General features: G+C 46.3%; 1 protein-coding gene across 2 annotated transcripts in view; it reads left to right on the forward strand.

Annotated features, from left to right (window-relative positions):
- Loxl2 (lysyl oxidase like 2) overlaps window positions 1–13,662 on the forward strand; it is an 83,645-nt gene that overhangs the window by 36,974 nt on the left and 33,009 nt on the right. The gene's annotated exons all lie outside the window — the stretch shown is intronic.

The raw sequence follows: 13,662 nt of genomic DNA on the forward strand, positions 1-13,662 counted from the left end.
CCCCAGAGCACAGGCTGGAATTGGGTCCAGTCTTCGTGGAGCATGGAATGAGTTCCATCCTTCCCTCGGTTGGAGCATCAGGCCACTTGCTAGTCATCATCTTCAAAGGTGCTCACTCATTCACGACAACAAGAGCACCACAGAATCTATGCAATTCAGGGACTGCATACCACTAACCAAGCTTTGTTTTTTATCATGGAACTGACACTGAGGAGTATGGGCTTGTGCCACCCAGTGTCCCAGAACTTTCCATGGCCACTCTATATCCCCCATAGGAAACAGCACCCATTTGTACATGTCTCTACTCTCTGATGAGACCGGAAGCTCCTAGAGGGTAGGTGCTACCTCTTAATCATGGTTGCATCTCACATACAGAGCTCTAGGTACCACATGTGAACAGATTCCAACTTCCGCATTTCCTTCTCCCTAGAAACACATACCAGCGATTATTGTTCCCTTAGGCAGAGAAACACCCAAAGTCAAACTCTACAGTAAAGAGAAGCACACAGAGCAGACATCCTTTTGTGGCACTGACCTGCCTCGGCAGACAGTGAGCTTATTGATGGCATCGTCAATGGTCTTGTGTTTAACTATCCACTTGGAGTGCTGAGAGAATAGAGGTCCAGGCTTTGTAGCTAAGAAGATGTTAATGGTGCAAATAGAAAGGAACAGGCCAAAATATCAGCCAGTTTGGGGTTGTAGGAGAGTAAGATTCATTTGCTGTTAGCAAAATAATAACAACAGTAATAAATAATCCTGGAAAGGGAACCCTGTGAGCAGCCCTTCCATAGGTAAATGTTAACTGAGCTCCTAGGGATTCACCCATGTTAGCCAACTGACCTGCATGTTCATCTGCGAACCATGTTACATAGAAAGCAGAACCCCACTGAAATGGAAGAGGCTTAGTCAATCTGGGGCAAAAAATGCTGGAAAGAACGTCCTTACTCTGGAAGTGCAGACGAGCAAGCATAGTGCTCGGCTCTGACATTTGTTGGAAGAAACCATATCCATGGTGATCTGAGGACACCCACGAGAAAGAAAACACAATCCTCAGTTGCTGGATAGACAAAGCATGTGTCGCGAGGGACACTGGAGCATCGTGCCAAAGCCAAGTGCACAGATCCTGGTGAGTTTGCAGTCACCGCGAGGGCTATGGAGCAGACATCTACTATGGCAGGCTCGAAGGCAGGCTCGGCTTTTGGACTGCATGCTTTCCTAATGGGTCTCCTGTCACACAGACCAGTTTGGTGACACAAGCCAGGGGGAGCCTACCTGCCCTAACCACAGACACATAGAAATGAACCCCCAGGCAGTGAGCTGTCCTCCGGGACCTCCCTTCCATGCCCACTGAAAGTAGGTCATGTTGGCCCTAGATTCAAACGGCCTAAGGAGAACCTTTGAGTCTCGAGAAGATTCCTACATGCTGGGCTTCATGGTTAAAGCTCATGCTTATGGGTACTCTGATCTGACCAGGAACCGCCCAGACCACCTACACAGGATGTTTGTGGGATGCTGGGAAGTGACTCCAAAATGCCTCGTGTCAGTAGCTGAAGTCATGGAAGCATTCCTCTCTGCTAAAGAAATGGCCCCTATTAAATCATTGTGGGTAAGAGAGTGAGCCATAGCTTTGATGGATATGCAGTTAGATGGTAATGCTGGACGTTAAGGATTCCCTGGAGGGCTGGTGACTAATTTTGTCTGAGCACAGTGAATGAGGTCTCCAGTGATGTGCCCTGTGTCTCTGTTCCTATCTTTATATGAAGCATGGGGAATCTGCCTGGAAACAAAAATGAGGGCCGAAGAAATACTGAATGGTATCAAACTAGGAGGGATCACTGGAGTATACAAGGTGAAGAATTAGGAAGGGTGCGCTAGTTTGAATGGTCCCAAATGTGACAGCTATCTACTTAAAAATGTAAGGTGTGTTTTGGTTTGGGGTCAAAGGGACTTTGACAGGACATTCCAATATCCAGGTAGAAGAAATCAAGCGCAAGAGTGCAGTCATGGGGGAATGAATGAAAGGCACTGATTTTTTTTTTTTTTAATCCCTGCAAGCGCTGTGCGACTGAACTCACTGGTTCAGTTCTGGGTCCATCTCTTAACCAGGTCACCCACAGCAGGGGCCAAGAGACATGTCTGGAAGCCATATCCTAGGAGGGAATGAAGACTTTTCTATCAAGAAGAAATACTGGGGGGGGGGGGGCTCTGTCAGTTCTTTTCAAATATTTAGAGTGCTACCATGGAGACAAATGTTTACAGTTGGTTCCAACTCCCAGAGAAGGCTAAGGCAGAGAGGCAGGTGGTGGATGGAATGCAGGCTTCCGCTGAGGCAGTCCCCTGCCCCCAGACGCATCTTCCTCTGTGTGTAGTGAGCTTCTTATTGATGGAGGAGTTCAAGCAGAAACTCTCTGCCCCTCTGCCAGAAATACTGTAATCAGATTCCAAATGGGAAAGGGACTAGGACTATGTGATTACAAAACTCTAAGCTCTCTTGTCGCTTGGAAGCTATGGATGAACATTCATCTCATGTTAGAGGCATCTACGAGCCAAATGGGCATCACTGGTGTGTATGTGTGTCAGCATGTGCAGAGAAGTGATGGCAAACAGTACGTGTGTTGTGTGTTCAGGCCCTTCCTGGCCTCTTCTCTGGCCCCTCACAACCTTGACTTTGAAGCTAGGTATCGACCTTACAGACTCATTGATTGCCTGGAGGTGGGGAACAGATCTCGGTATTACAGATGACCCCCACAGGCTTGCATCTCCACAAGAGTGTTCTAGATATCCCCCAAGAAGAGAGCAGAAGAAATCTGCACCTGTTTGGATGAGACCTCCTCAGCAATGAATGTCAGCAGCGTGCCTTGAGAGCTAGGGTTAGCTAGCTCCAACCCTAAGAACTCAGCGGATAGGGTTAGGGCTAGGGCTAGGGCTTGGACTAGAGTTAGTGTTAGGGTAGGGCTACTGCTAGGGCTAGGGTTAGGGGTTAGGGTTAGGGTTAGGGTTAGGATTAGGAGTTAGGGTTCAGGGTTAGGGTTAGGGTTAGGGTTAAGTTAGGAAAGTTTTAAAGCATATTTTCTTAATTGTCTTCACCAGACTTCTCTGCCAGCTTGAAACACCTTTGGGACTTCTTGATACTGAATTTCTTTCCAGGGGAAGAAAAATAGCCCCTTACCTACAAAAAGACTCTACCAAGGAAAGCTCAACAGATTTGATGCTAAGGGCCCTGATGACTGCAGCCAGAACTATGCAGAACAATAGAACCATCAGTATCCATAGTAACAGTGTCTCTCTGTTGTTGGCAAGGTTGTTCTCCGTACTTGTGGGGAGTAGAGGGAGTCAGATGTGTTCAATAGGAAAGCAAGCCTTGTAGACTATGAAGTACTTAGGGAAAAAGTAGGTGACCAAAGTTCATGGGTCGGGAGGAAGATTCCAGAGACGTGAGTCACTAAGCCTGGAGCACTTGGTAGAATTTCTCTTACACTTCCAGTTTTCTTGAACACCTGGGTGCACGCTAGACATCCTCTGGGGCAATGAAAGACTATACGACTATCTTACTACAGAAGCTCACTGAGGGAGGGGCTATCCCCCTTTCCAACACAGACTGGACCATCTCAGCTTGCTGTAGATCCTTAGCTTCAGACCCTATAGCTGAACGTGAGAATTTCTAGTCTTAGGGAGATAAACTTGGGACTGTGTCCAGAACAGCTGACCTTTCTTGGATCACCTAATATCACACTATAAAACAACCAATTGGCTGAATTTAGAGACAAATGAATCATGGATCAGTCATTAAAACTTTAAAAAAAAAATTAGGTAGGTGGGAGCAAAAACACATGACATATGCAATACAGATATTTTTAAATCCAGAAAACAGAGCCCCCAGCAAACCTCTCAGGATGTCAGAGCCTCTTAAACCAGGACACTTTGTTTCCTGTCTGTTGTGGTTGGAAAAAGCATTAGATAAGGAGAGATGGCAAATCCAGATGTCCTTTGGAGCAACCCTGCAGCTGGTACGAGTTCCTAGATCACATGCTTGTACAAGGCTTCTGCTGGGGCCTGTTAGATCAGGAAATGTGTGAGTCTGCCGTGTTCATCGCTTGCCTTCCTTTCTACACAGTGTTTGTTTGTTTGTTTGTTTTTCGAGACAGGGTTTCTCTGTATAGCCCTGGCTGTCCTGGAACTCACTCTGTAGACCAGGCTGGTCTTGAACTCAGAAATCCGCCTGCCTCTGCCTCCCGAGTGCTGGGATTAAAGGCGTGGGCCACCATGCCTGGCTCTACACAGTTCTTAAGGGCTCTCTCCCCAAATAAAGTAAACAGGGGGTTGGAGATATAGCTCAGTTGGTAGAGTGCTTGCCTAATATGCATGAAGCCCAGGGTTCGACCCCAGCACCCCATAAAACTGGGTATGATAGTAACAAAGTAAGCAGGATAGACTAGAAAAGCCATGGAATGGTGCCTATTCTGTGAGGGATGCCCTGAGCCTCAGTATCATCGCTAACACAGTAGGCAGCCCAAGATATCCTGAGTTGTCAACAGAGAGACACTGCAGAGCCAGAAGGTCCCTTCACTTACGGGCTAACATTCTTCTGGAAAGATGGCGGGGCCTGAAAAAAACCCCTCCCCACTTCTTCCCCTGTAACCACAGGGAATAGGCAATGAATCTGGGTTTGTATTAGTCACTGTCAGTGCCAGATGTTTCCATGTCTCCCTCCCAACCACAGCCTTATCTGCCTGCATCTGGAGGTCCAGAAAAAAAGTCTCTAGAGAGACTTCCTGCAAAGGGGGCACTTCCCAGCTGGGTCTCCGATCTGCACCAGGGCAGAGGGGAAGATTGTGTTTAAGAAAGGGGATCAGTGTCCATCTGGGTGTAGTTTGGAAAATTCCATATAGCTTCCCAGCTAGTTTGGGGAAAGCTGAACGACTTCCCCCCTGCAAAAGAGAGAAGTTGACAATGGTGCTTTGTGCTTAACTCTTAGGAGGGGAGCAGAAAGGGTTAAGCAGGGCATCCTCTGAGGGCTGAGCTGGCTGATCAGGTGTGCTTCTCTCTGGGATCTTTCTTTTCCACCATTCTGTGAGCATGCGTAGGAAGACATACAGGACCTTGCTCTGTGTTCATAATCTGCGCTCTATTAACTGAGAACCTCTATGTAGCTGGGAATCTTGGCTACCATAAGGTACACAAGAGAATAAGCTGTAAGGTACCCCCCCTTTTTTTTTTTCAACCGAAAATAGGTCACCGTGTCTGAAAAGCAGAGGGTGTTTATGTGGCAAACAGAACCAAATATTTGAAATCGCACACATCCCAGCAAATCTGGAAACTTGGTTCTGGAGGGTGGCCCATGCAGCTCTTTGCAAAGCATAGATAGATACTGTTAGAAAAAGCCATGGGGTGGAACAAACCGCATTGTAGTCACTAGACTGTGCAGGCAGTATACTTTGCTTGAGATGTGATGAGCCCATGAGCAGTATGTGCTCCAACTTGGAGAGCTGTGAATTGGACTGGAACATTGAATGGTGGTTTTGGAGAAGAAGTGAATGGGAGAGGTGGCGGGGAAGTTTGCATCTGTGGATGGGAGAAAGCCAATCCGATTCCGGGTCTGTGGCGCTGTTCTCTGAGACTATAGGGTAGTCTAATGATGAGTATAGCTGGACTGGCAGAGTCCAAGCTGGTTCTGCCACATGTCCTAGAGTCCAGGCACATGAGCCATGCTGGAAGATGAACACTGAATCTCTCCCTTCATCACCACAAGGCTGTTGTAACAAGGATCTATTGGCTCATTCATTCTCTGAGCCCTAGGCTGGGCACAAAGATGAAAGGGATTGAGGGATTGTCTTGCTCTTCTTGAGCTTACTGTCTAGCAGTAGAGAAAGATGATTTCAGAACTCATTGCTTTGTTGCCATGGTGATGATTGCTATGTACAGTCAAAGGCCCAGCATAGGACTTGCTGAGTCTGTGGCCTCAGAACCCAGGCAGGGCCAGAGAAGCTGCTGGGCCACGAGGGGTTGGTGGCAGGAGCAGGTGTCTCGCCAGCTTCCTGCCTGCAGTAGGGCCGGCCTACTCTCTAAAGAAGCCTCTGTTACCTGCACACATTCTTCCAGGCTGGAAAAATGAAAGCATTTTTCCAGCAGCGGTGCAGAGCTCCTGATTTATAAGAAGCCCAGCCAGACAGCGGCTTGTTTCTCTAGTGGCGTCAGGGTGAGTTCAGCTCTCCACACCGTCCCAACTGCATCCCCTTCACTCCCAGTTCAGTCCAGCGCAGAGCTGAGCGATGGAAACCACAGAGCAGGGCCTGGTGGTACAGGCCTGGGATCTCAGCTACTTGGCAGGCTGAGGTAGGAAGATTGCAAGTTCAAAGTCTTTCTGGGCTACAGGGTGAGTCAAAAGCTGGCCCAAGCAACTTAGTGACACCCTGATTCACAAGAAAAAGTAAAAAGAAGACTAAAGATGTAGGTCAGTGGTGAAGTATTTGATCAGTGGGTCTGATGTCCTAGATTCAAACCCCTAGCACTGCAAAATAAGAAAGAAAATCACAGGTGGGGTGGTATGTGGTGTAATTCCTAGTGAGCTAAAGTAGGAGGGTGGTGAGTTCAAGAACAGCCTGATCCATATAGCAAGATAGACCATGCCTCAAAGTAGCTGGATGGATGGATGGATGGATGAATGGACAGATGGATGGATGGATGGATGGATGGATATCACAGAAGCAACTTTCCTCTTCCTCTTTGTTCCACTGTCCCAGTCATAATGTTACTGGCAATTTCTTAACATCTTAATTTCTGATTCAATTGTTAAGTATTGAATAATTATACTTTAGGCAGATTCTTCTAACAAAATTCACAGACAGTACCCACCTCCCTAGTCTATCTAAGCCTGTGCTGAGCATCAGATTTTGTAGGCTAATTCAGCTCAGTAACTGTATGTAAGATCCTAGGAGGGGAAGGGAATAAAGAAGTGTGTGTGTGTGGTGTGTGTGTGTGTGTGTGTGTGTGTGTGTGTGTGTGTGTGCGCGCGCGTGTGCGCGTGCACGCATATAGAGAATAGATGACAACCTTAGATGCTGTTCCCCATCAGATACTCTACCCTGCTGTTCTCTCATCTTGGTCTTGCTGGTTAGGCTAGATTATCTAACCAGTTAGCCCCCGGTATCTACCTGTCTCTACTTCCTCAACATTGGGCTCGCAGTATGTGCTTCAGACACGTGTTCTGGGGAATCAAACCTGAGACCTTATGCTTTCCCAGGAAACACTTTGCTAACTGAGCCACCTCCCCAGCTCTTCTGTGTCCTTAGGAGAAAGGAGATGAAATGTTGAACAGCTCGGGTACAAGAGGCGCAGATGTTTCGTGTCTATCCACAGGTCCCACAAGAAGTGCTTGTGCTATGGCAAGAGGCAAGAACTGCCTGTTTGTTAGACATTAAACAAAGACTAAAAAGAGTCTAATGATTTTCTTGCCTTTAGTGCCCACTATATTTAGCTAAGTTGCTCTCTTGTTACATCTTTTTAAAAAAACAACATTGACTAATGCAAAAAATAAATTTTTTTTTGTTTGTTTGCTACTGAGGGCCTCATACATGCTAAGCAAGTACTATACCTCTAAACTGCATGCCTGCTGTAGCCGCCTCCTCCTCCTCCTCCTTCTCTTCCTCCTCCTTCCTTCTTTATTAAAATTTTAATTTTGAGACAGTGTCAATTGCTCAAGCTGGCTTTAGACTTGCTCTAAAGCCCAAACAAGCCTTGAACTTGCAGCCACCCTCCCTCAGTCTCCTGGTTATTAGGATCACAGGTCTACACCACCAGACCTATAAAAAGATGATGCACAGTCACAATCCTATTTGGAAGATAAAATCATATGGAAAGACAGAAAGTAACACAAAGTAACCTGTAATTGTATAGGGGCGGGGGCTGATGCAACTGTCATCTTGGAGGCTTACTGATGAATAAACATATCTTTTCTAGTTCTTTCTGAACTCTTGGTGACTGACTCAACTCAGCTGTCCTGGCTTAAACTCCTCTCCAAATTGACTGATTCAATCTGGCTTCTCTTAGCTTTTCACTGAATTGCTCTGGTTGGCCTCAGACTAATTCTGGTAATTTGTTTTAATCTTCTGGCTCCTTCTTGTTTCAGGATATTTGATCACATTGTGAACCCCCAGATTGTGAACTAGAAAAGGCTGTTTCTTGTTGTGGAGTGGCTCAGCCCTAGCACACACTTTTAATCCAAGAGCTTTTTGTAAACAGGATTAAATAAAGTCAACCCTAGGTCACAAGGCAGAGTAAGCAACCATTTGACAGGGAGTGAGCAAAAGAAAACACAGGAAGTAGAAAGGAGGGTCATTGAGTTGATGGTTATTTAAGACAGTGTAGAAAAGGGGGACTTTTTCCTTCTGGGGCATCCGTGGAATAGGAAGGTCAGCTGGGTGCTTTCTCTGCCTCAATGAGCAAGGAGGCCTTCACCTAAGCATCTGGCTCCTAAGTCTTTATTAGTAAAATCAAATGTCTGGGATGTTGTTTTTAAAAAAACAGCACCTTCTTACTCTCTAGCTTCCGTTGCCTCTGTTGACCTGCACTGAACTGCATTAACTCATTAACGAACTCGACTGCACTGTGCTCACTTCATTGACTCCCAGCTGACTCAGCTCCCAACTTATTGATGAATTGAACTGAACTCTTTCACTCTCCCTGCACTGCTCTTAAACATCTTTTCTCCTGAGAGTTGGGTGTATCCTATCTCTGACTCATTCTGTCAAATCTTTCTCTGATTCATCACCTTGTCTGCCCCTCAATTAGATGTCATTGTTAGGGGTTAAAGGTGTACTAAAGGATTCCAGCCAGAGGGAGCAAAGGTGGACTAAGGACATATCTGCATTCCAACCAGCTCACAGCACACCTAGATGGTCTTTGGATGTGATCAAAGCAGCCATGTTGCTGGATTAAAATTCCTCTACAGTAGCTAATATGAGCCAAGGACTACTAGCTCAAATGAGAGCATCAGAAAGCAAATACTGGAGGAATTTAAAAAAAAAAATCTAATCTAAAAGGGTGAGAGAGATATTTGGGGCATACTGGAGAGATAGCTCAGCCAACAATTACTTGCCTCACAGGTATGAGGACCTTGGCTTGATCACAAGCAATCACATAAAAAAGATAGACATGGAAGCCCATGTTTATAATCCTATGCTGTGGGGGCAGAAACAGAAGGATCCCTGGGTCTTGCTGTCTAGCTGTTATAGCTGAATCAGCAAGTTTCAGGTTCAGTGAGTCTGTCTCAAAAAAATAAAATGGAGTACAAGATACCAGATGCTGACCTCTGGCTTTTACACACCTGATAGCAAACATGCACAAACTCATATATACACTCATGCAAATAAGTATTCTTAAAGACTGAGGAAATATTTGGGGCAGGAAAAGTGTTTCATGGAGAATGTGATAAAGCTTCTGTCTCTACTAGCTTTATGACATCAAGCAGCTTGCATGACCAGTTGACCTGTGTATCCCAGGGTCTTATGTAGGGATTGGGACATAGTACCACTCTATAAACCATATGAAGAAAAAAAATGTATATATGGGTTAATCAAACAATGTGGATTTTTTTTGCTTTTTTATTTTTTATTAATTATTTTATTTATTTGCATCCCAAATATTGTCCCCTATCTAATCCCTCCTTCCAGAGTTTTTCCCCTATGCCCCCTCACCTTCAACTCTGAAAGGGTGCCCCCACATTTCCTCTTTCCCTGGGGCATCAAGTCTCTACAGGATTAGTTGCCTCCTCTCCCACTGGGGTCAGACAAGACAGTCCTCTGCTATATATGCCTATCAATGGTTTTGTTGTTGTTGTTGTTGTTTTAAATCTGATTGTTGGTTGGAGAGAATTGCAGGGAATGGCTGAAGCCAGTGCCCTGGAGAAACCCAGGAATGTCTGAATGATACACAGTGGTCATTATGAATGAATGTAGCAATGGATTGGATCAGAGACTGGCCATGGACTAGACTAGATCTCAGAAGACATGTAGTGGAGTGAGGTGGTAGAATTTTAATGGCCTGTTTAAATATTCACAATTGTCCCGTGTCTTAGTTAGGGTTTTACTGCTGTGAACAGGTACCATGACCAAGGCAACTCTTATAAGGACATTTAAGTGGAGCTGGTTTACAGGTTCAGAGTTTTGGTCCATTATCATCAAGGAGGGAGTATGGCAGCATCCAGGCAGGCATGGTGCAGGGGAAACTGAGAGTTCTACATCTTCATCTGAAGGCTGCTAGGAGAAGACTGACTTCCGGGAAGCTAGGAAGAGGGTCTTAAATCCCACACCCATGCCCACAGTGATCCTCCAACAAGGCCACGTATCCTAATAGTGCCATTCTCTGGGCCAAGCACATACAAACCATCACATCCTACATGCTTATTTGGGCCACAGATGTGTAGATAGGTAATCAGTGCAGAAGAAAAGGTGTTGCTGAGGCCAAATGGGCCATAGGAGTGAAGAAGAGAGCAGAAGAAAGGATGCAGGAAGTATGGCCTGCAAAGTTGGGCAGGAGGGACTCACTTGATGGCCCTGTCTGTATAAGGAAGAATTGTGGTCATCTGGGTTGGTTGTTACGAGATGTTGAGAAAGGGTTGAGGGAGACATGGGTCTGAATGTATCTGCCTACTTCAAAAACAATAGTCAAGTAAGGTGTGCTGCAGGCCTTTCAAGCAAGAAACAGAAACGTGTTAGCAATGGAGGACAGACCAAGTGACCGAGCTATCCCAACCAATGGTACGTCCCAGGAGGATGTTGGTATAATGACATTTCCTCCACTCTGTCTGTAGCCCTGAGTGAATTCCAAGAAGAGGTTAAATTAAGGCTTCCAGAACAGAGGGAAGAGAGAAGGTACCAAGCTAAGATCTGCCTGATTTTGCAGAGAGGTCATTTGCTCACCACAGAGAGTTTGCAGTCCCTGGAGAAAGGAGTTGGCTGCGAGCTGTGTGCTTCTTGCTTTGCCTCTCCTTGCCTCATACCCTGAGGCAGTTAACCTTTCCAAATGGGTGACTCCCCATGGGCAGAGACCCCAGACTGCCACATTCCATGACTTACAGGTCACCAGTAGAGGCTGTCTGTGCCTGTTACATGGTTCAAGGCATAAGCCTGATGTCCATTTCCTGACCATTCACTCTACTCTCCTCCCACCAGCCCAGCAGCTATAGCATGGCAGGCTTCTGATCTCACTGTATCTTGTTTTCTTCTGCTGAGAATGTATGTAAGTCACTCCCAGGGCCTGTCTAAGAAGTAGGAAATGAGTTCTATGGGGAACGAGGGGAAAGGGTGCTGCAAGACCCTGGAAGGAAAGCTTACTGGAGCTCTGGACACTTTGATCTGGGCAAGAGGACCAGCATTTAGGTAAATATTAGAATTCAAGACATTCCAGATCTTTAATCTACAGATTGGATCGTTGAGATGGTCCAGTGATAAAGGCCCTTTCCTCAAAGCCTGATGACCTGAGTTCAATCCATAGGGCTATCCTCTATCCTCTACACATGCTGTGGCATGCACACCCACATTCACGTTCTCAACACATACACAAACAGACAAATAACTGTAACAACACGTTAACATATCTACAGGGTGAAAAAAAAAAGAACTACCTATTTTGATATTTCAAACAAATGTCTTTGGGAGCTGAAGTTCTGGGAAAAAGAAAATCCTTGTGGTTATGGAGTGATTCCACAGCAGTGAGGTAGGAGGGAGGAGGCGCGTGCAGGCATATGCCTTCTAACCCTGAGGTTTCCCAGGACCTGGGGCAGCTGCAGAGCTCACATGAGCCCTGAGTACGTGCCACCGAAGCTTGCCTGCCACTTCCTTGGCTCAAGGGCAAGAGCCACTCACTCATCCCTCACGTCCACCATCCTCTGACTCATAGTCCTTCTGGGGAGGCCTTGAATTTCTAATGTACACAGTGCCAGGCAAGCCTAAGGGGACCACCCAGAAGTCAGAGCTGCTGGCTAACCAGTATTAGAGTCACTACAATATTGGGCAAGAGAGGCGTGTAGAACAGATAGTGACCAGTGGTCACTAACCCCAGAAGCTGGAATAGAGACAACTCCATTTTTATTTTTACCTGCTTATTAATAAGACTATAAAGTTGAACAAGTTGCCCAACCTCACCAAATTTTCTCATGTTTTCACCTGTAATCAGGGATGTGCCGTTTGCTATCCTGTAGGTTTTGTGGGAGTTGTAGAAGGGAAGAGATGTAAAGTTCTGTTCACAGAGCCTCAAATGCAGTCGACTGATGCTTGATTTGCTGTGGCCTTTGCCATTAAAGAAGAAGCAGGGCACAGAGAGGTGAGCGGAGGAGTCTGGTAAGGCCCGTGGACAACAGACTGTATTTTGTTGAGTTCAATACATGAATGGGTGGACAGTATGGATAGTTCCGGTCTTAATTACTTCTATTGCTTTGACAAAACATCACACCAAGGCAACTTACAAAAGAAAGTGTTTCATTAGGCTTATGGTTTTAGGGAGTTATTGTCCATGATGACAGAGCAAAGGTACGACAGCAGGACAAGCTGAGAGCTCACGTCTTGATCAACAGATAGGAGACCAGAGGGATGCACCATGGGGATGGCAGGAGTCTTTTGAAACCTCAAGCCTGACCCCAGTGACACACCTCCTCCAAGGAGGCCACACCTCCTAGTCCTTCCCATATGGTTCCTCCAACTGAGGACCAAGTAGTCAAACATGAACCATTCCCATTCAAACCACTGCAGTACCTGCCAGAGGGACTTGATTCTACAGGCAAAGATGGAGGTTCTACCTCAGAAAAATGAGTGCAAAGCCCATTCTGACTGCTTTCTTTCTTTCACTGTTGCAGGGGTTGAATCTGTTTCTCTCTTCTCCTTCGCTCAGGTACATACTCCGTACACATAAAGACACATACAGACCATCATATACCACCATACACATATATGAACAAAGGCTCACATGACGTGCAGCCTTGTACCATAATACATACATATGTACACAAATTCACAGGCATAGTATTAGCGCAAAGACAGATTTAAATTTGTGGATACATAGACACCCAGGAAGATGTGTGTACCATCCACACATACACATGCACCACTATGCACACATGTGTGCATCACACAGACACACATGGATGGATTGAGCTGGGAGAGGAATGAAGACAATGACAGCTAAGGCTAACCCTGGGGCTCACTATCTCTGCCATGAAGCCCACGGGTTGGCCAATGGGTTATATCCTGTCCTAAATCAAGGCAGGAAAGGAGGTCAGTGTTCCCACAAGCATGACTGGTCGTGGCCTCAGGCCCTCACGTGCAGATCCCGTGTCAGGGTGGCTGCAGGGTTTCCCAGCCAGCTATTCCCTCTATCGTACCATGGTATAGGGCTCACACCTCCCATCCATAAGGTTCTACGACTGCTGACGGTCAAGAAAAGTTCTGTGAATGGAATCTGTGGATGAGTGGGACAGCCATAACTCTCCTTCTGGGCATGAGGCATCCACACTGGGTGCCAGGGGCCTCCTGCTGTGGAAAGAGGCAGTGAGGGGGGTTAGCCTGTGGGCTTGGATTAGCCCTCGGGCCACTTCTTGGCTCGTCACTGCCCATGTGTCTAGGTTGCACGAGTCCTGTGGACTGATGAGAGCTGTAAAAGATCCAGTCAGGG

Source organism: Mus pahari, chromosome 8 (assembly GCF_900095145.1).
Source record: "Mus pahari chromosome 8, PAHARI_EIJ_v1.1, whole genome shotgun sequence".
NCBI lineage: Eukaryota > Metazoa > Chordata > Mammalia > Rodentia > Muridae > Mus > Mus pahari.